We start from the raw sequence: 21,864 nt of genomic DNA on the forward strand, positions 1-21,864 counted from the left end.
AGGAATATAAGTGAGGATAATTGAGGTGGTTCATTTGAGGAGGCTGGATGAAATGGCATTTAGTAGGAGGTTTCGGCATAAGTCTCTTGCTGTAAATTTGATTCTCTCTCTCTCTCTCTCTCTCTCTCTCTCTCTCTTCTCTCTCTCTCTCTCTCTGCGTTTCGGTGAATGTTCTTATTCAGGTTTTAGCAGTTTATGAAATAACGAACACCATTTGTGAAGTGAACAGGCACTCGTCATTCTCTCTCTCTCTCTCTCTCTCTCTCTCTCTCTCTCTCTCTCTCTCTCTCTCTCTCTCTCTTTCGATCCCAGACTTGCAAACCACCAAATCTCCTGTTATGGGTCTTCGAGAACCTAGCAAGAATAAGCAAGGATAATTGAAGGGCCTCATTTAGGCTCGAAACTTATCAACACTGAGGCTTATTAGATGAGGAGAATCTTATTAGATGAGAATGATCTTGTAAATCACAGGCGATCTAAATCTCCTCCCCCACCCCCCCCCACCCCCCACCTTACCCAGCCCGGGCCCCCAAGGTCGTAGAGCCTTCTTCAGTGGCCGTGGGTCCTCTTCGTCACGGTGAATTTGGGTGATGCCGACGCTCTTTTTGACCGAGTTACGTTCTACTGCCGCCTCTCAGCTCTTAGGGCTGATGGGGTAAACACTAAAAAGTTTATTTTTTTATCGATTTTTTCCCAAATTCGCTGAATTTTATGGATTTACTTAGGGTATTTTGCATGCCTTTGCAAGTATCTTGATTTTTTATATGATTGGGACGTTCTTTTTGATTGAATTGGCTCTAGTTCATCAGCCAAAAGTTGATTATTCAATATGCAAACATCATGGAAACGCTACTAGTTGACTTAAATGCAATTCTTATACTGTTATCCTAAATATCCAAGATCATTTACTGATTCTAATCTAAACATATATTTTTAGCTTGTTGTTTACTTTATTTGTTGGATAGAACGATTAGGCCAAACATTTCTGTGCGGATTTTTGAGAAAAAAATAAGTGATTATAATTTGGGGGAGATATGAATTTGAATTTTGGTGGTTAGGGACCTTGTAGGAAATGGGTTGCTCTATATTGGCGGGGATTTGTGGTCTCCAAACACACTTTTGTTTTAAGGAGCAATTTTAATATATTGTAGAGGTGCTCATATATGTTATATATATATATATATATATATATATATATATATACATATACATATATATATATATATATATATATATATACATATATATATATATTTATATAGATATATATATAATATATATCATATATAATATAATATATATATATATATATATATATATATATATATATATATATATATATATATATATATATATATATATATATGATATATATATATATACAAAAATGAATTAAGTCACAATATATAAAGACAAATAAAATACTAAAATGCATATAAAACTACATATATATATATATAGTATATATATATATTATATATATTATATTATATTATACTATATATATATATGACAAAACAAAAATTAATTAAGTCAAGTCACAAGTAGAGATAAAGGACAAATAAAACACTAAAATGCATAGAAAATAAAATATATATATGTATATGCAACCCTGTACTCTCTCTCATCTCTCTCTCGCTCTCTACTCTCTCTCTCCCCCTCTCTCTATCCCTGTAACCAGGGCATCGGTATCAATTAGATCAAATCAGACGCGGATTGCGATCTTGAAGGGCGATGGAGGGCTTTCGCGGTCATTTGCATACAAAACAACCGGGTGATTAGAACCGCTAAGAACTGCTGATTAGTCCCGAAGGCAAAAAGCGTTCAAGTGATCGCATTCTCTCTCTCTCTCTCTCTCTCTCTCTCTCTCTCTCTCTCTCTCTCTCTCTCTCTCTCTCTCTCTCTCAACTCGAGCGAAAACGCTAAACGGTTTTGCATTAGTTCCATTAAGGTTTTATTGATTTTTTTTTTTTGTATCTTGTGCTCAGGTATTGTCCCTAAGGCTTGTGCGCAAGAGGTTGCTTTTTTATTTGTCCTTTTTTGTTATTACGATGACCGTCATAATTAATGAGTGGATTTTGACAAGAGTTTTTACCAAAGGTGGAATTGTTTTTGGGTGGGTGAGGGGCTGGCGGGGGAAGCAATTGATTCAGTTTTGATAGAGGGGTGAAATTGCGCCCCCCCTTTTTTTGAGTAGTGGATAGTTTTGTCTACACGTAGGTAAGCGACCACCGAATTGTCTTTTTTTTATTATTATTATTATTAATTCATTTTTATTATGTTTCTCGTTCGTAACAATTATTTCCTGAAGCTTCTTTAACTGATGCTCTGTTACACTATTACACATGATTTTGAGTAATCTCGGGTTTTCATAATATTTTCTGTCTGTCTGTCTGTCTGTCTGTCTGTCTGTCTCTCTTTCTCTCTCTCTCTCTCTTAAGTAATTTACCTTCCATCCGCTACCACGCCCATCTCTTTATCGCTTCCATTTCTATATCCTTCATTCCATCTCGTCATGGAGCATTCCATCCATACCCCAGCAATATTCCGCAGGCAACGCTGCTGTTTTACTGTGCTGCTGTTGCTGCGCCGCTGCTGTTGTGCTGGTGTTGCTGTGCTGCTGTTGTTGTTGCCAACAAGCGCCACCTTTATTTTGCCACCTTCTCAACCGAAAATAAATACCTGGTTGAGGAACGCTGCGCACAATTAGGTCTCGGCCTGCTTACGTATCTTAATTAAAATCAGACCGGGCCCAGCACCTCTGCCCTCAGTGGTTTTTCTTTGGACTGAGTTTCCTCTGTTGCTCAGTAAGGGCTCCCGAGGGTTATAAGAGCTCTATGCTCTAAGCTCTTTACTCATTCCTCTTTACTTCAACGACTGCTACTCCAGAGGTACCGGAAAGTGTAATCTCTAAGCCCTGTGTTCTAAACTTTCTTTTATCTCTACCATATCTCGTTGGGGGTTATAGAAACTCTGAGCTCTAAACTTTGTACTGACAACTCTTTCCTCTTCATCTCAACGACGACAACTGGGGGATATAAGAGCTCTAAACTCTAAACTCTTTCCTCTTCATCTCAACGAGAACTCCTTGGTGTTATAAGAGCTCTAAACTTTAAATTCTGTGCACTAGAGTCTTCTCTCTTCACCTCCACAACATCTTAACCTTAAAGTTACAGGAACTCTTAAATTCTGTGCTCTAAACTCATCTACTCCTGGTAGGATGACGACAAAAAGCGTTAGAATCTCCTCTCGATTCCAGCTTGGAAACTATCCTTTAAGCTCTATTGTCCGCTCCTTCTGACTAGGGCATATCGTGATGAATAAGAGGCGAGAAGTGAGAGAAAAAAAAAGAGGAACAATGAAATGAAAATGTAAGGCGAGGAGTAAGAGTAAAATGATGGAGATAGACAAGAGATCAGGACTAGATTAATATGCATCATCTTGGATTCAGCTATGACTTATACTACTATTTTCGGAGTTGTTCATTTTTTAAACACCTGTTGTTAGTGATATCCTGTTAAATTCTTTCTTGGGTGTTGATAAAAATATTTGTTTGGAGATTTTTTTCTCGTTAATTTAATGCCGAAAAGGTTCCGGTGAAGTATGTTAATTAGAAATTGAACAGATATTGGCCGAATGATACCAATATTAGAGCGTGCAGTATTCATGATTCCTAAATAAATAATGCAATGAAAAGGGGCATTCAAAATTATTTTAATCTCGTTAAACGTTTAGGTTGTTGCTATGGTTGTTGATTTAACATTTCATGGCGCGTTTCTTGCTGAATAATTCAAACCGATTAGACTTTTTAATCAGCTCAACCTACACTCGCCTCATAGCCAGATTCCCCTACGCACTATAAAAAAAAACCTAAGCGAATAGACACTATCAAAAGATGTTTAGTCATGCCAAAAACGTTTAGTTTTTTTTACCCACGTCATCTGCCGCTGGTTTATAAAACATCCCCGAATCCATATCGAGCGCGGTGACAGTCTTTTGTTTTCCACCCGCCAAAAACAGGTTAACAGACCAAGGCGCCGCTGAAGAGTGTTGACAGGTTTCGCCGAACGATCGCCAAACAATTTTTTTTTCTTTTTATCGCCTTCCATCGGCCGGAAAGAGCATCCAAATATGCTCAGAGGCGCTTAGACTTTCTTAATGCTCCTCGACGTGAGCCGTTAAGCCCCTTAAGTGCGCTTATCGCCTCCTCACTTAAGGCTATCGAGATGTTCAAGTGACAAGATGCGGGGAATCAATAAGCCGCTACTGGTACTTACTTCGGGGAAGTCCTACTTTTTTTTTTTTTTTTTTTTTTTTTTTTTTTTTGCTCGTATAGGGAGAGGGCATTCTCTTGTTATTTCGAAGGTGGGTGGGCGGGTGCCTAGTTCCTCTTTATATCCCCTTTTGGTTTTCCTTTTTTTTTCTTTTTTTTTTCTTTTTTTACTCATCACATTTTAGCATAAAAAGACATCCTGAAGTGTACCACCAGCTCTGGCTACTTGACGAGTTTAGATTAAACCGGCATTAAACCCACACATGCCCATGCCCGAATGCAGTCTGTAATTAGGTTAAGATGTTAAAGGGGATAAGAAGTTTGATGTGGACCTTTGGTTTTGGACAAAGCGACACAGAGGAGGCAGTTGGCGGTTCACTGTAGAAGGTATTCAATTTTTATAGTATATTATATTTCATATTTTAGTTTTTAGCATTATCACTCAGTTCCTTCTCCTCCCTCCCTATTTTCCCTCTCTCCCACCCCCTTCCAGGCAATTCCCTCTGCGTTTATTTCCCTATTTTAGATCTCTTCCCACTAAACTGTCCAACTTCTTTAAATTCACTTCGCCCGCCTTTTACTTAAAAGAAAAAATATGTTTCGAGTGGTCCATCTAGCTTAGAGCCTTTAAACAGAACCCACTACACGAATAACTTCATGATTTATCCAAAATTTTCCTTTGTGTTGACAGTTGAACAAACCAATCACTCATTTGACAAACAAGCGCTTACTTCTAAGTCAGTCGATGTCAAACATTTTGAATCCACTAACCTTTCCGTCAAGCCAATTCGTGAAGGCAAAGAGAGAGAGAGAGAGAGAGAGAGAGAGAGAGAGAGAGAGAGAGAGAGAGAGAGAGAGAGAGAGAGAGAGAGAGGAGAGAGAGAGAAGAGAGAGAGAGAGGCAGAGAGTGAGAGAAGAGAGAGATGAGAGAGAGAGAATGGAAAAAGGTAGATAGAGAATGAGAGGGGAATGGAGGAGAGAGAGATGAGAAAGAGAGAGCGAGAGAAGGAGGAAAGAAGAGAGAAAGAGAGCAGAGAGAGGAGAGACTGAGAGAGAGAGAGATAGAGAGAATCAAATAAGCGACCAAAAGGTTATTCTTTCGCATAAACAAAGAATAGCCTTGAATAATATTCTTATGTCTTGAAGACAATGGTCCGAATAATAGGTAAGTTTTAACCTTACTCATTGCATTATTAAGACGACTAAGTTTAATACGAAAACGTATATATTTACCAAAATGCGTTCAACTGTGCACCAATAATATAAGCAAAACCTTCAATTGTTTCTGTTATGTGGGTCCACTTACTTTGCTATACTCTCTCTTATACTGAAATAATCAAAATAATAATAATTATTATTAAGCCTTGAAGCCATAAACACTATTGTTTGTAATGCAACAAAAGATAACTATCTACATTTACATTGAAATCACTCACACCAATATCTTTTATCGTTTTTTCATGGTAAAAAATGTGCTTGAAGATCAGAGCTTGATCATTTCACTTATTACCTTTTATTTATATTACCATATATATTATATATATTATATATATATATAATATATATATATATATATATATAATATATATAAAGATACTATCTATGCAAATATTCTTCCAGTCATATGTAATGCCATAAAGTCCTTGATATTACTTATTATTAAAGTGATAGGCCTATCTTAAGCAAAAAAAAATATAAGCATTCAAAATTCTTCTCCAGTCATGTAATGCATAAAGGTCCGCTTAAATATTTCCTATATATATATATATATATATAAAGATAGCTATCTACGCAAGTATTAAAATCTCCAGTCATGTAATTCATAAAGTCCTTAATATTACATATATAATGATAGCTATATACGCAAGCATTAAAATCTCCAGTCATGCAATGCATGAAGTCCTTTATATTACTGAAACGTTGAAGGATTAAGGAGTTTTAACTCCCTCTCTTCCTCTATCTCCCTTTCCAACTCCGCGGAGACCAGGCAACAAGGACACTCCTATTATAAAGTTTGGTGGAAGTGGAGGAGTTGTGGCGTGGGGCGGTCCAGTAGCATCTCCCATCGATGCTTATCTGATGAAATACTGTAAGTAATCAAAGGATCGGTAGCCGCAATTAAGGTCTAGAAAGCCCTTTCCACTCGAGGTGGTAACATCTCATTCCCTCCCCGAGGGACTGGGAGGTAACGGGGGAGGAGGATGGGAAGAGGTCTTACGTAGGTGGTACTTCGTAGGTCCCGTTTGAGGTAGCAGAATTACAATCGTTAATGAGAGGCACGAAACAGGACTATGAGAGATTTCCGCCACGGACAATAGATGGCGTTGCATGTCAGCAAAAATGGAAGTGCCACTGGAGATCGAAGATAAGGGGGCGATTAACTCTGCTCTGGAATTCCGAGATATAAACTAGGCTAGCGGACAGAAGCAACAGAAACAGCATTAGCAGCAGCAGCAGCAGCAGCAGCGGCGGCGCAAGCTCCCCATTAGCGACCGGAGCGCAATTATCGGACAGCAAAAGAGAGGCCGACAGACACCGAAAATTGGATCAGATGAAGCCATTGGAGGCTGGAGGCAGGACGCCATTTCCGAGAGTTCTGGAGGTGATACCTGCAATTAGAACACCTGCGCGAAGGTGGACTGATACGGATTGCGCAGTAGCCAGCAATAAGTGATTAAGATAAGCAACTACAACGGAGATTAGAGAATCCAATGAACTGGATAATTAGACGGACAGGACGAGGAACACTAAGAGAGAGCAATAAACGAACTCGGCAAGGAAGGGTCGCTCGTTCGCCGGAGATGATTAATAAAGGAAACCAATGCAACGACGCTGCGAACATTTTTTATGAAGGAGTTGCGGAGCTGACCCCGTCTAATAGCCGGGCAAATACTCCTGCTCTCCCGAATGGAACACGGGCTGTTTTTGTTCGGAAATGGGCAATAAACAGGGAGAATGACTCGTGTTCGGCAGCAGAAGGGATTCGTTAATGGAAGAACTACCTGAGAATTTTAAAGATGATTTAATTTTAGCTGGTGGTCACCCTCGTGTGTTGATCCAGCAACTTTTTTGTTTGTTTATGAAACAGTTACAGTTTTGGCTCTGCAAATTAATTATCAAATTAAAACTAGCTACTGAAAATATTTGTAAGTTATGTATTTTGCAATTTGTTCTAGGATGGACGAACTTTTTTGCAACTGGAGTTGGAATATTTTTTGCTGTGTGAACTCAGGCGACAATAATAGCTTAGGTATTATTTGTATGCTTTAAAGTTTTATGTTAAACTGAAGCTTAAGAATAATTATTTCAAAATTATATATAGCTTGATTAAAAATATTATAGAACTTTCCAAAAATCACCTAAGATTGTAGTTGCCCTGCATTCAGATCTGAGATTGAAGTCACTTGGTAATTATCAAAGAAACATTTATGTTTGTAAAATAGTTCTAGTTGAAATTAACATAATTATTCTGTGAATATACCAAGAATATTGCAGTAGTGCCATACAATAACATCCAACGAGTGCAACCTCTAGTCTTGAATATTAGTTTTAATATCTTTTTTTTTTTAGAGTAGTGTTCTTTTTATATACTGAACGCCTCACGCTGGCACTCGTGTCCCACCTGTGGTCTTTGGAGGCCTGGTGGGCTCCTCTGGACTCTGCTGCAACCTAAATATTAATTTGAATGCGTGTTGGGCCAAGTGAGGCTCTCTCTCTCTCTCTCTCTCTCTCTCTCTCTCTCTCTCTCTCTCTCTGTACTTATGCAAACGCCAGAATTCTATTATTTAGTAAATTAGGAAATGTATGATTTCTCTCTCTCTCTCTCTCTCTCTCTCTCTCTCTCTCTCTCTCTCTCTCTCTCTCTCTCTCTCTCTCTCTCTCTGTCACGGCCGAGTGTCTCGGGCCCATGCAGCTAATGGCTCTCCTATCATTAGAGGCGCCATTACTCCGTTGGTGGGCCAAAATTCCGGCAGATCCCGAAGGCGGATGCTTGGCGCATTCTACAACTTAATTTCCTCTCATATAATACCTTTTTCTTTCGTCTCCTCTTTTCTCGGGGGAATGTGGGAGAAAGGGGGAGACACATTTGGCCCTCATATCTGATAAAGTCACGTATTACATTCTATAAATGTTCAAGGCGTCTTGCGAGGTATTTCCTTTGGCTTCAAATCCTGAGCAAGTCTTCTTCTTCTTTTAGGGGATGAAGCTGCTTGACTCATGCACTTTTCCACCTTGGTTGAGACCTGTTGCAGTCGAATGATCCCCAGGTATGTAACTTATCTCCTAAGTTAACAGAGACAAATCAAACGATTTATAGGGAGAACGATTCCAGGTTATTCTTATATATATATAGTTTATATATAAAAGTTCTGTGTGTGTGAAATAAGAGTGGCTTCATATCTTAACTGCATGAAATTAACAGCTAAATTTTTAAAAAATATATTTCCTTGTTGTTTAGGTTTGCAAAAAGTTATCTTGATGAATTTACAATAGTTCTCTGCGATGTCTATCAGTATTTTACACTTTCCATAATTTTTTTCATTACTATGTATGATTGTTGAGATTGTAAGGGCTAGATTTGATCATTTTGACCGTGTGTGTGACCTTGACCTAACATATTTAATCAATGATCAATTATTTTAAAATCATTTGATTATTTCCATCAATCATTCAACATCCGGGACCCGTCATCGCATCCCTGTCTCTGAACACGTAAACAGCCAAAAATTACTTCGTAGAAAAACATATAATAGAAACGTCACAGATAAAGATTTTTAAGCGTCTTTAGCGTTATCTCATTATCTCAGATCACCTCATAAAGTCTCGCAGCGGAATTTCTTGACAGATCTTTCCACATTTCTCTCCCACCAGCCCCATTCCCCCTCCCGCCCCCACACACCCTCCATCCACTATCCCAAATTCATTTCTATTCTTACACCGTTGGTTTCAGTGATATTTTCACTAGGTAAAACCTGATTTTTCAACTTTTCTGTGGTTTGCTCATTTTTTTTGTCTTTACCATTTTTTTATATTTTGTTTAACCCTCTCCCAAATTTATTTCTATTTTTACCGTTGGTTTCATTGATATTTTCACTAGGTAAAACCTAGTTTTACAGTTTTTCTTTCTTGGTGTTTTGTTATATTTTTTCATTTGTTTTTACGATTTTGTTTTTCATCTTTATTTTTAACTCCCTCCCAAATTCATTTCTGTTTAAAGCGTCGGTTTCATTTATATTTTTTCTGGGCAAAAGCCTGGTTTTTCAGTCTGCCAGTCTTCGTATTTTGTTGAATTTGTTTGTCTTAAGGATTTTAGTTTTCCATTAATATTTTGTCTTTTTAATGTAATTATTCATAACTGAATTACGTGGTTTCCAAAATATATTCTTTATTTATAGCACATTATCCTTTGAATATTAATCATTAGGTTTGTGTACCGTCACGTTCTTGATTAAATGTTTTTAGAATTTTACCTTCTATATACTAAATATTGTTACTTTGAATTTACATATACCCTGCGTATATAAGAAAATTTTTTATTGAATATTTTATTCTAATGTAATTAGTGTTGATTTTATATAGACAATTATTATTCTTTGGCTTATCCTCTCCTTTTTCTGATTAGTTTTCTTTTGAAATCTGCTAGAAAAACAGTCGTAGTCAATCATATTTTCCGAGTATTATAAATGGTAAACTAATAAAAATTTGTCTTGCCATACTGGTGTATAGGATAAATAATTTACACACACAAAATCATAACATTTTCATAAATGTCAACCATACCTTACTACGAAATTTAAGTTGATAAATTTATCCTGGAAAAACTAATGGGCGATTAACGCAGATAAAAGAATGATAAAGTGTGATAAATTTCACTGATTAAGATGTAAAACGATAAATAATGCCATTGAAAACACATTGTACGCCTTTCACACTATGGTGAAAAAGTATCATCAAACCAAAAGATTTATTAAATGAAAACATCAAACCACCACAGCTTCATTAAAAAGGGGATTTCGAAGAGTCATGGTGTGTGGCATATATCAGAATTGTTCTTCCTTTTGTAATTCACCCGCAATGAACGCGAGGCCGATGCTAACTCCTCCACCTTCCTCCTCCACTCCCTCCCCCTCCCCCTCCTCCTCCCTCTCGCCCCTCATAAAATCCTGAGTCAGGGATATGCCATATGTCACATTCCCCCACCAATTATGCTTTCCAATTCCTTCAATTCGCCATCGTGAAGTAATTGGTAATCACAGGTTGGCCGGCCAATTACAGGTATCATGCTCTACCTGGGCGACACCGGCCAAACAAACATGTCTCCTAATGCGAGATTTTGGGGGGGAGGAAAATGAGACGAAAAAATGGAAGAAGTAAAAAATGACGTACGTAAAAAAGGGGTACGAGCTATGGAGAGAGAGAGAGAGAGAGAGAGAGAGAGAGAGAGAGAGAGAGAGAGGCTTCTATATGACAACCATCTTTCCCCTTGTGTTATTTCGTGTTGTGAGTTACAACCTTATTTTTTATTCATTTTAAAAATAGTTTGTTAAACTTAAATATAACAAAGACGTTTTTAATCGTTCGTCAAAGGATTAATTTCCATTTCTCAATATCGTAGTCTCAAGTAAATAAATTCCACTAAATTTGTAACACTAATCATAAATGCAAAGGATTGAATCGGATTTTCCAATACGTTTGTAATCCATCAATCACAGCAAACCAATCCTATAGTACAAAGGATTCATTATTTTTTCCAATAGGTTTATAATCTACAAATCTCCTGAAAAATAATGCGTGAACAACATAGATTATTCCCTAAAACCCACAGGATTTACAGGAAATTAAAGGAACCCCAACAAAAGAATATTAAATCACCAAAATCCATAGGATTAACAGGAATATCCACCAAAAGGATTTGGTCCCAAATGAAATCGTATGAAATCGTTCATAAACTTCGACTGGTGTCAGAGGTGATTGTGTGTGTGTGTGTGTGTGTGTGTGTGTGTGTGTGTGTGAGAGAGAGAGAGAGAGAGAGAGAGAGAGAGAGAGAGAGAATGGAACACGACCTGCCCAGAATCATATAAATTTATCATTCTGTTGCCGCTTTTTTTTCTTTCGCAGCGAAATTACAAGGTGACTGGTGTCCCACTTTACCGTAACCCTGAATTAAGCAATTCACGTTGGTGACTCTCCCGAATCCGATGTATCAGTTTACACAGACATTAGGTGATTTAGTGGGGATGTTTTCTTGATACGAGAGAGAGAGAGAGAGAGAGAGAGAGAGAGAGAGGCTGATGAACAACGATGTATCAGTTCATAGGGTGCAGGGAGGAAAGAGAGAGAGAGAGAGCGAGAGAGAGAGAGAGAGAGAGAGAGAGAGAGAGAGAGAGAGAGAGAGAGAGAGGAAAAAATTTACAATGATGCGCATGTATACGGAGAGAGAGGAGGGAATTATGATGCGTATTTAATTACAGAGAGAGAGAGAGAGAGAGAGAGAGAGAGAGAGAGAGAGAGAGAGAGACTGATGAACAATGAGGTATGGGCGCAGAAGGGTATGGAAGGAGAGAGAGTGAGAGAGAGAATGTACGAAAAATCAGAAATATGTAAGGACGCGGAAGCAGACAGACATACAGACAGACATAAACTTACAAGTTGACTCACTTAATGATCAGAGCACAAAGTATCTGGTCTGTTTGTCTTACCAGATAGTTGTAATTTTATCATAAATAATTGAATTAGTTTAAAAGTAGAAATGATCTCCAGGTGATTATTGATGTGCTTATATATTTATTCATTGATTGTATACCATCTCTCTCTCTCTCTCTCTCTCTCTCTCTCTCTCTCTCTCTCTCTCTCTCTCCTTAATCTAGATCGTCTGTCATTCGCAAATTGAGATATTACCCCTCAGATCTGAGAGATAGCGAAATGAAGAGGTAAGAAAGAGGTATAGTTACGTCTGACCCGACTCTACCTTGTGTCTCATTTCCCAATAAGAAATCTGGCGTCCAGATTTCAATGACCCGGGTCTTATCTCGTCCTATTGAAATCTCGACAGAATCGAACACACAAACCTGCTAGTTAGCGGGTGAGTCGATAAGATAATCAGATCTGAAATTGGTCTGATAACGATCTTTACTGGAGAGTTAGTGGCTTGCAGGAGTAGTCTCTCTCTCTCTCTCTCTCTCTCTCTCTCTCTCTCTCTCTCTCTCTCTCTCTCTCTCTTCTCTCTCTCTCCTCTCTTCTCTCTCTGATAGTTTTTATTTTAAGTGTGGGTGTGAGTATTTGCGTCGCTTAAAGAGTAATTCTGGATGTTAAAAAAAGGCAATCTCTCTCTCTTCTCTCTCTCTCTCTCTCTCTCTCTCTCTCTCTCTCTCTCTCTATTGTTTGAACCATATAGAAATAATTAAGTTAGTTACAAAGGCCATGAGAATTTGCTTTTCTCTCTCTCTCTCTCTCTCTCTCTCTCTCTCTCTCTCTCTCTCTCTCTCTGTATTTTTTTAAAGCAAACTTTCCAGTAAGTATATGTGTTTTGCCAAAAAAAAAAAAAAAAAAAAAAAAAAAAAAAAAAAAAAAAAAAAAAAAAAAAACAGAATGCTGAAGTAGTAAAGGTTCCGCGATTCTCTCTCTCTCTCTCTCTCTCTCTCTCTCTCTCTCTCTCTCTCTCCTCTTTCGAAATTCGAAAAATTCTTCCTTTTAATAGAGGCCGTTGATACTGGCCAATTCACCCGTGAAGTGAAGATATGGTCCAGGGGTCGTTTTTGACCGAAGCTAATTAGCATGGATTCCCTTTTCCATGGTCCGCTGGACCGAGGTCTGACGGAAGGGTCATTGTTGGGTTGCAATGCCCACCGGGTCCTGGAAGAAGATGCGAAGTGGGCGCTCGGTTTTTGGGATGGTGTGGAACCGAGGACGGGAAGGGAACTCTACTGTATAATAATAATAATAATAATAATAATAATAATAATAATAATAATCAATAATAATAATATCCTTTATTTCAGCTCATGGACTATAGGAGATTCAGTATTATATTATATATATAATATATATATATATATATATATATATATATATATATATATATATATATATATATATATATATATATATATATATATAGAATAATGATTACACCGTAAATCATTCGAGCTACAATGTCCTTTATATTATATAATCTATATATATTAGATATATATATTAATTAAAAAAATTAATATTAAATTTTTTAAAAAATATTAATATATATTATAGCTCTATATACATATACAAATATTGTATACATTTATTTTGGTTTACAATGACACCAGTATGTGTAGCCTAGTTCATTTACAACAACGAATTCCAATGGGTTGTTTACCAACTCTCGAGTTCATCATCTCCCTCACTATCTCCTCATAATGAGCCTTCACCATCGTCACCATCATCAGCGGAATCGTTCACACTATACCGCGTCTAAATTAATGCTCCCCAGCTCATTCTCAACGCATTAGCATATTTGGTATGCTAATTAAACTTGTCGTGTGGGTTGGAGGCGATGTTGCCTATATTGCCTCTCTGTTGCAAATCAATTTTGAACGTCCTTCTGTTACTTTCATTGCAATTCTCACGGATGGTTTAGTTTTATTTTTTATCTATTTTTTATTCATAGTTGTTCCGGAGGGGGTGTCGCCGGTTGGGATAGTGGGGGGGGGGTGGGGGGGGGGGGGGGGGGGGCGGGGGGGGCCGGTTGCAATATGATTATCATTGTTAAGAGAAATCCTGACTATTGGTCGACTTTTGCTAATACAAGCCTTATGGACTGCGGGTTTAAGAAATAAAATGCCATGCTTTTCATAAGCCTCTTGAGATGCCTTTTTGAATTAAATTAACCCTTGATCCACATAAGTACAAGAGCCAAATATCCTTGCTTTCGTGGAAAGGACATTATCCCTTGAAACATCAAACGATTTTAAACCCTGTTTTCATTGAATATAAGTCTCAAACTGACTGTGGGCCTACAGCACCTTATTCCGTAAGGCATTGTAGGATTCTGAGCCCTATGGGCACTTGGCATAAAGCCCAAATTAACCAGGGACTGTCCTGGTATTTGCAGGAGGGCCATCGATCACCACACGGAGCAGGAGCATTACAAGCAATTACAAGATGCGCCAGATAAGACAGATTGCGCAGATAAAAATGATAGAGGCTGGGCCGGTTGCGCAATCTATTAATTTGGAGAGATGGGGAGAGATTCGCATTTAGGTCGTCTCTTATTCAAGAGAGAGAGAGAGAGAGAGAGAGAGAGAGAGAGAGAGAGTTCATTTGGAGAGCTAGGAAGAATTCATTTATTCAGAGGGAAGGCGTCAAGAGAGAGAGAGAGAGAGAGAGAGAGAGAGAGAGAGAGAGAGAGAGAGAGAGAATATTATTTGAATATTTTATGAATGGCTTTACTCTTCTCGAGTAAGGATTACCTCGTCGAGGGCCTTCCGTTTTTAATCATATGGTGGTATGTTCTGTAGAAGTTTTGAACTCTCTCTCTCTCTCTCTCTCTCTCTCTCTCTCTCTCTCTCTCTCTCTCTCTCTCTCTAGCCATGATTTTTAAGGTAGGGTATTTTAAATTCGCACAGTAAAACTCATAAATGAAGACTGTTCTCCCTACAAGGAAATTTGCCACTTAATTTTCTAAATAGACGGATGATATACCTTTAAATACATTATTTCAATGGAAATTCGTTCTCTGAGCTTTAGAAATTATTGGAAAAAAGCAAATATTTTAACTATGTAGCAACACTAATGAATGAATTTAGATATCATCAGTGTTAATTAAAAATACGCATTGAATCATATGACCGGCAGTTACAAATTAAGGTTTCATAACCAAATAAAAAATTACAAGGTTTCTCTAACTATCTCTGATTACACGTGACACTTTAAGGTTCATTCATGTTTAGCAAGTCCCAAATGTATCGTAGGAACTTCAATTGAATAGTGGTCCCCTAAAATGTTAAAAAAGTAAAAAAGTTAAAGGAAAAGTATAGAGAAGCTGGTCATCCTTAGGACACCCACTGTCTTAGTGGATCTTGGCCATCCCCAAACACCAGTGGCACTAAACTAGAGCTTAACAAACCGACTACATTTGGCGATTACAGTCCACGTTTACCCAAGCAACGAATGAATCATAAGGACCCGCAGTTGTCTACTGAGATGTCAGACACCCTCATTTTGTCTAGAGGTTTTATGGGGCACGGGGAAGGAGGAGGAGGGAGAGCCATCCCAAACCCAAAGGCACTTAATACTACCGCCACTACTACAACTACTAAGTGAGGGTTTCATAGAGTGTTTTACGAGCGATCTCCCCATGACACCTGCAGATTACAGGGACATGCTCTGCTTGTGCGTGTGTGTGTGTGTATGATGAATATAGGCAGATCTGGACGACTGCTTCGCATTCTCCTGATATGGTCACGGGACATTTCACTCGAGACTAGGATGAGTTATAATGATGCAGTTCTAATGATGCAGTTTCGTCTGTCCCCGTGGTACATTAAAGAACGCTTTCGGGGCAATAATTTATGGTTTCTACTGCGTCCAGTTGCAGTCGTCGTTGTTTTTGGAACGATTATAGAGGCCTTTGGGTCGATTTGAGGGACTCTGTTAGAATAACAGGCTGTGAAACTAATAGTTAAAAAACGATTAGTTAAAACTTTAGTTACTGCGTGGATTCAAATTGGGGTACGTTTGGACTCCCGAAATTATCGCGTAGTCGGCTAATGCAGTATTTTAGACGAAGGAAAAGAGGAGGAAATATTTGATAAACGCCATAATAAGATCAGAAATAAAACGGCAGAGATATTTGATAAATGAAATTGAAATTAATTGGTTATTTTTTAATGAGAAAAAGAATGGTGTAAGTAACTTGTAAGAACGGGAATTTTTTATGGCCAGTAAAATAAATAGATAAAAGGGCAAAGAGAAATAATTGAAGAAATATGAAATATTGAAAGCACATGAAGCAGGAATAAGAAGTGAAAAGTTTATTTTTCAGAACAGTGTACCAAAGTATCGAAGGACAAAAAAAAGTAAAATGTGATATTAAGAAAACAATTTTAAAATATGAAATAATTTTGAGTGAAAATCGCATCAAATTAAAAAAAGGGATAAAAAATACTAAGCAATAAAGGGAGCATTTCAAACAATCACACAGGAAAAAAAAGGAAAGGTACCTTTCATTAAAGAAACAAACAGAAAAAAACAGAGAAACAGTAATGACAAAAAGTAATCTCCTTGGTAGGCGACGAACATTCTTATTTATTGTTTCTCAGACGCGTTAGGAGACAAAACAGATTTATCACACCTTATCTGGAACTAGGCGTGGCCAAACCTTCCTCCACCGAGTATTCCATGTAAGGTTTCCTTAATGAAATGCAATAATCTTTCATTTAATTGTTGTTAGTCCTGTATAAATAAATATTTTCGAGAGAGGTTGATAATTTCTCAAAGCTATGATATAGTTAAAGGACTGGGTGGGGCCGTGAAGTCAGCAGGGAGATGATGCTTCTGGGTTTTAGGGGCTACTTAAACTGCAGGGAGTGCTTGTGGGGTTTGGGGGCTATTTAGACATTGCTTCTTGGTTTTAGGGGCTACTTAGACAGCAGGGAGTGCTTGTGGGTTTTTGGGGCTACTTAGACAAAAGGGAGTGGTTGCGGATTTTATAGCTACTTAGACATCAGGGAGTGCTTGTGGGTTTCAGGGCTATTTAGAAATTGCTTCTGGGTTTTAGGGGCTACTAGACATCAGGGAGGCTTGTGGGTTTCGGGGGGGGGGTGGGGGCTATTTGACAATGCTTCTGGGTTTTAGGGGTACTTAGACAGCAGGGAGTGCTTGTGGGTTTCGGGGGCTATTTGACAATGCTTCTGGGTTTTAGGGGCTACTTAGACAGCAGGGAGTGCTTGTGGGTTTCGGGGGCTATTTGACAATGCTTCTGGGTTTTAGGGGCTACTTAGACAGCAGGGAGTGCTTGTGGGTTTCGGGGGGCTATTTGACAATGCTTCTGGGTTCAGGGGCTACTTAGACAGCAGGGAGGCTTTGTGGGTTTCGGGGCTATTTGACAATGCTTTCTGGGTTTTAGGGGCTACTTAGACAGCAGGGAGTGCTTGTGGGTTTCGGGGGCTATTTGACAATGCTTCTGGGTTTTAGGGGCTACTTAGACAGCAGGGAGTGCTTGTGGGTTTCGGGGGCTATTTGACAATGCTTCTGGGTTTTAGGGGCTACTTAGACAGCAGGGAGTGCTTGTGGGTTTCGGGGGCTATTTGACAATGCTTCTGGCGGGTTTTAGGGGCTACTTAGACAGCAGGGAGTGCTTGTGGTTTTTGGAAAGATTGGAGGGGTGAATAAAAACGATGATTGATTCGATTAGAAAATGAGAAGTAGAGCAAAATGAAATAACGATAGTTTCTGTGTAAATAAACACATAAATACTAAAAATTAGTAAATGTTTATGAAATGTTCAGTAAAATGAAAACAGCAATCTTGTTGGATGTATGACCTTGTGATTACTGAAGTTACGTATGTAAAAAAAAAAGGGGGGGGGGGGCGGATTATAGAGAATTTATAATATAGTAATTACGTCCAAAATCGGGGATTATTCATTTGTTTGTTTATTTACAAAGTTTGTTTGTTTGTTTGTTTTAGTTTTTTAGGAGGATTACACACCCACACACACACACACAAACACACAAATTGAGTAAATAACGGACAACAACGGATTTGATTTTTGGAGAAATAGGAATATAACGTTTTGGGAAAATGAACTTTTTTTTTTTTTCTAATTCTAACTTGGCGAAGGTTTTTGGGATTTTTGCTCCATGATATACACGTAAAAAAATACATTTTACTTACCTTTACTTATATTCGTTTACAGTTCTCCACTTGACGTGAAAAGTAGAACGTTCTGCTGATGTTATGGCCTTCAAGAACCTTGATATTTCCTTGCTTAATTTTTCAAGTCACGCATTTTTACGTCCTTCATCATTCCAAAATCAATGACTGGTCTAATTGCGATCAAATTGGATGAGAAGGCCGTAAAAATGAAGTGGAAAGTTATAGAGAAAGCGGATTTAAAAAGATTCGCAAGGTGAGGTATAGAGAGAGATGAGTTGTCTAGATAAGTTAGGAGATAATAATCTTCATTTTTTTTTGTGACGACGTCTTTGGCGTATAACAGATGGCGTTGTTCTGATACCTTCAGATTCGCCGCTGCGCGGCCTGAGAGTGTAATATGTGGCGCCAATTAGCAAGGGGGCATTTGTCTCTTTTCGGCGGAGAGAGAGAGAGAGAGAGAGGACGAGATGAGAGATTGAGACGAGAGAGAGAGAGAGAGAGAGAGAGAGAAAATTAATGGATCCTTCCACTCCCAAACTATCTTGATTAACACTTAGCACTTATCTATTCAATTACTAATTTTCTAAAGGACCTGGTAAATACGTTTAATACATTGTAAACTAATGTATTTTGTACATGTTTACAAATTGCATATCATACATTTTTCGTAGGAATCCACTGGTAACTTCTTGAGGAATTTTGCTAACGAGAAGACTAATGTGTAAGCATTAAATGAAACAAACTATATCATACATACATACACACACATATATATCTATCTATCTATATATACTATATATTATATATATAATATATATATATATATATATATATATATATATATATATATATATATATATATATAATTTATATTAGACCAAACCATGTAAATGTCTCAACGCTAATAGATCAGCAACCCAAGCAACTGATTATTATTTTCTTTTATATAACATTAAAACAAGCTCCCTTCAAACGCATTCATTCTGTAAATAACATCTAAGACCCGCACAATAAGACAAAGCACTTTGTCTCCTCGCCCCCCCCAAAACCCAATCCCTACTCCCTCTGGTCAGCCATCTTTCCACTCCCACCTCACTATTGCATTTGCAACCCCTATCCATTGAACACATCACTTCAAGCAATTTTTCCACTGCGTTGTTTGGCGTTATATATCATCTCAGTGCGGGAGATACAAGTGGCGATTCTCTCAGGAGGAGTGGTTGTGTCTACGGCTACAAGACTGCTCTCTGTAGTTGATCTTCGTAGTTGCTTAGTTGCAATTGCCAAGGATTTCTTTTAATTCGGTTTGTAAAATATGGTCCTGCTGGTTCTCGTTATCTCTCGATCGGTGATGTACTTTAGCGGGGGTAAGTGAGGAAGCCGTGTACAGCTCTCACTGGACACGATTCGAGATCAATCTTTCTTCTTCTCTTGTTTTGTTTGCAGGCAGAGTCTTGATTGAAGAATGGGGCTCCTGTGAAGATCAGTCCATCGAATGCAATTTTTTTAGGTCTGAATATTTAGTTTATTTATTTATTTATTTTTTTTTTTGCAAAATGTGTTGATTTTTTATGAATTTAATTTTTTTTTAGAATTAGATTTGAAGAACTGTACTATAATTCCTGGCACAACCTTAAATGTATATTTATTTCAAATTCTTCATTAATTATCCGTTATGTGTATATATATATATATATATATATATATATATATATATATATATATATATATATAGACAGATAAATAAATAGATGGACCTAAAATGTATACATATATTTCACAAACATCAGCAAGTTATATTAGGTGTACAAAACTACCAGGTCAGAAAAATAAATATTGAAAAAAATTATTCATGCACGCATAACTTATGAATGCCAACCCTAATTACTGGGACTAATTAGCCTACTTAAAACCCCCGACCACCATTTCGTGCGATATAAGTCGGCCCCGTCTACGTAGGCGCAGAAAGAAGCATCACGTGAGATGTTCCTATGACAACCATCTTTAACCACAAGACAAATTGGAACAGGCTCCCGTAACTGGCCATTACCTATGAATATTCAGCGCGTAATTCATGTGTAATTGATTTCGACTCGGCGTTGTTTATCCTTGAGGTCCACCTTAAACTGTCTTCGGGGGTCAGAGGTCAAGTACGACTCGAGGGGAAACACGCACTTAATACCCTGTCATTACGAGGGTCGTGTGATTGGCTGGGTCTTCGTTGGGGAGTTCAGGCCATAAAAACATCTTCTGTTTCTTTAGTTTTCTCTACTCTCTCTCTCTCTCTCTCTCTCTCTCTCTCTCTCTCTCTCTCTCTCTCTCTCTCTCTCCCTCTGAGGATTTTATTCATAAATTCATTGGTAGTGATAAGGGATTAACTGTGCGAGGGTCAGTGACCTATATAGCTTTCTCAAAAGTTATGTTATGATGGGAAACGTTTATAAGACACCCATAATAGCAGTAGCCAGAAAGCCTTTCATAATGAATATGTGAAAGATGCATTTATATTTAGGGTGAAATTGATTTTCTTTGAAAAAAAAACATGTATTGAAATATAATTTCATATTCCCCTTAAAATGAGTTTTCTTAATCACACATTTTTTTCCACTCAAAACAGAAATGAGTACACACATTCATTTTATAGGTTGCAGCAGATACATATGCCACAGAGAGAGAGAGAGAGAGAGAGAGAGAGAGAGAGAGAGAGTGAGTGAATACCGCCATCTCACTGGTCCTTTGTTTTGATTTTATTCTCTCAAAGCCTCGATCGACCCTTCTTTGGCAAAGGTCTCTCGCAAAAAAATAATAAATAAATAAAACATTCTGACATCATAATCTGTATAGAACATTCCCACCATATAAAACCCATCCATTTCCTTAGGTTTCACGACTGTCATGGGGATTTCTCTCTCTCTCTCTCTCTCTCTCTCATCTCTCTCTCTCTCTCTCTCTCTCTTTCTAGCTGTCATTTCCCTTTAATTCCTGTGACCATTTTCAGCACCACTTTATCATCAGCCAGGTCGCGTTGTGCTTCGCCAACGAAGGCTAACGCAAACGGGTTAGCTCACTGTATTTATTTTGTGTTTTGACTTGAACGAGTTAATAGGGAATAATTCAGGGTACACGTATATCCATCTATATTTACATAGGTAGATAGATAGATAAATATATAGATAGATTAATAGATAAAGGACATTTATCGCCATTTGTTATTTGGAATACTGAATCTTTACCAAACGAACGCACCCGTGGCCTACGACCTCCAAACAGACGCGACGCGACTCGGTTGATTCAATAAAGGGAATTCATTTGAGATCCGTCTGTTTTTTTTTTTTTTTTTTTTTTTTTTTGTGTGAGGGGAAGGGGTAGTAGTTTCTCTAAGGCCATTGCCTATTCATGAAACCTGTGCAAAGGTAGATAGATAGATAAATATATAGATAGATTAATAGATAAAGGACATTTATCGCCATTTGTTATTTGGAATACTGAATCTTTACCAAACGAACGCACCCGTGGCCTACGACCTCCAAAGAGACGCGACGCGACTCGGTTGATTGCAAATAAGAAGGGAATTCATTTGAGATCCGTCTGTTTTTTTTTTTTTTTTTTTTTTGTGTGGGGGGGTGAGGGGAAGGGGTAGTAGTTTCTCTAAGGCCATTGCCTATTCATGAACCTGTGCAAAGGTGATTGGTGGTTTCCCCTCCCCCCCTTTAACTAATTTCTTCTCCGTCGCA

Source organism: Macrobrachium nipponense, chromosome 34 (genome assembly GCF_015104395.2).
Source record: "Macrobrachium nipponense isolate FS-2020 chromosome 34, ASM1510439v2, whole genome shotgun sequence".
Lineage (NCBI taxonomy): Eukaryota > Metazoa > Arthropoda > Malacostraca > Decapoda > Palaemonidae > Macrobrachium > Macrobrachium nipponense.